Below are 2,500 nucleotides of genomic sequence, written 5' to 3' on the forward strand. Positions count from 1 at the left end.
TTTCAACTCTGTCGGTCAACATCTACCTTTCCTTCTTACTGGAAGTTTGCCTATATTCAGCCTGTTCCTAAAAAGGGTGACCGTTCTAATCCCTCAAAGTACCGTCCTATCGCTTTAATTTCCTGCCTATCTAAAGTTTTTCAATCTATCCTCAACAGGAAGATTCTTAAACATCTATCACTTCACAACCTTCTATCTGATCGCCAGTATGGGTTCCGTCATGGCCGCTCTACTGGTTATCTTCTGGCTTTCCTTACTGAGTCTTGGTCATCCTCTTTTAGAGATTTTGGTGAAACTTTTGCTGTTGCCTTGGACATATCAAAAGCTTTTGATAGAGTCTGGCACAAAGCTATGATTTCCAAACTACCCTCCTACGGTTTCTATCCTTCTCTCTGTAACTTCATCTCAAGTTTCCTTTCTGACCGTTCTATTGCTGCTGTGGTAGACGGTCACTGTTCTTCTCCTAAATCTATTAACAGTGGTGTTCCTCAGGGTTCTGTCCTGTCACCTACTCTCTTCTTATTATTCATTAATGATCTTCTATACCAAACTTCTTGTCCTATCCACTCCTACGCTGATGATACCACCCTGCACTTTTCCACGTCTTTTCATAGACGTCGAACCCTTCAGGAGGTAAACATTTCACGCAGGGAAGCCACAGAACGCTTGACTTCTGATCTTTCTAAAATTTCTGATTGACGCAGAGCAAACTTGGTATTGTGCAATGTCTCAAAAACTCAATTCCTCCATCTATCAACTCGACACAACCTTCCAGACAACTATCCCCTCTTCTTCAATGACACTCAACTGTCCCCCTCTTCCACACTAAACATCCTCGGTCTGTCCTTTACTTATAATCTGAACTGGAAACTTCACATCTCATCTCTAGCTAAAACAGCTTCTATGAAGTTAGGTGTTCTGAGACGTCTTCGCCAGTTTTTCTCACCTCCCCCCAGCTGCTAACTCAGTACAAGGGCCTTATCCGTCGATGTATGGAGTATGCTTTACATAACTGGGGGGGTTCCACTCATACTGCTCTTCTAGACAAGGTAGAATCAAAAGCTTTTCGTCTCATCAACTCCTCTCCTCTAACTGACTGTCTTCAGCCTCTCTCACCGCCGCAATGTTGCATCTCTAGCTGTCTTCTACCGCTATTTTCATGCTAACTGGTCTTCTTATCTTGCTAACTGCATGCCTTCCCTCCTCCCGCGGACTCGCTGCACAAGACTTTCTTCTTTCTCTCACCCCTATTCTGTCCACCTCTCTAACGCAAGAGTTAACCAGTATTCTCAATCATTCATCCCTTTCTCTGGTAAACTCTGGAACTCCCTGGCTGCTTCTGTATTTCCACCTTCCTGTGACTTGAATTCCTTCAAAAGGGAGGTTTCAAGACACTTATCTATCAGTTTTTGACTACTGCTTTGATCCTTTTATGGGACTGGCATTTCAGTGGGCTTTTTTTTTATTGGATTTTTGTTGCCCTTGGCCAGTGTCCCTTCTACATAAAAAAAAGAAAAGAAAAAAAAAAAAAAAAAAAAAAAAAAAAAAAAAAAAAAAAAAAAAAAAAATATATATATATATATATATATATATATATATATATATATATATATATATATATATATATATATATATATATATATATATATATATATATATATATATATATATATATATATATATATATATATATATATATATATATATATATATATATATATATATATATATATATATATATATATATATATATATATATATATATATATATATATATTATATATATATTACTATTATTATTATTTTTATCATTATTATTATTATTATTATTATTATTAGTAGCAGTAGTAGTAGTAGTAGTAGGAGTAGTAGTAGTAGTAGTAGTAGTAGTAGTAGTAGTAGTAGTAGTAATACCATCATCATCAGTATCTTTAATATTAACATTGTCATCATCATTACCATCACCATCGTCATTATTATCTTTTGAAATAAGGAGACTGCAAGAGGTCAGCTTACTACACAAGGCAGCTCCTGAGCACTTCTCTTGAAAGTATCCAATGTCTGTGTATCTATCACATTCTTACAAAGTTTGGTCCACTTATCCACAACCTTATTTGAAAACCAATTTTTTTCTTTCTCGTTTTAAAAACGGCCTTTGTCAAGCTTATAACCATTCATACGATGTTTAACCTGTTCATTGTCTAAGAAAACCTCAGCTATATCTCATTTTGAATTTACATTTATTGATGTTGAAATGCATTTCCCACTTTCTGCCCTCTCATGCATTCTGTCAAGGTCTCTCTATAATATGCTTATGTATTGCAGTGACATCGTTAATGATCCTACTTTGATGTTGGCAAATTCATCGCAGAATCTAGATAAAATGTTGAACGTTGATTATGAAAGTAATGGGCCTAAAACAGATGCCTGGAGAATCCCACTAATAACTTAATTCCTTTTTTATTCAAGTTACTTCCTTTAATTTGTGTCTTTAGCTTCC

General features: G+C 35.4%; 1 protein-coding gene across 7 annotated transcripts in view; it reads left to right on the plus strand.

Annotated features, from left to right (window-relative positions):
• The window catches only part of LOC135089198 (ABC transporter F family member 4-like), a 121,550-nt gene that overhangs the window by 99,379 nt on the left and 19,671 nt on the right, over positions 1-2,500 (plus strand). The window lies entirely within an intron of this gene.

Source organism: Scylla paramamosain, chromosome 32 (assembly GCF_035594125.1).
Source record: "Scylla paramamosain isolate STU-SP2022 chromosome 32, ASM3559412v1, whole genome shotgun sequence".
Taxonomy (NCBI): Eukaryota; Metazoa; Arthropoda; class Malacostraca; order Decapoda; family Portunidae; genus Scylla; species Scylla paramamosain.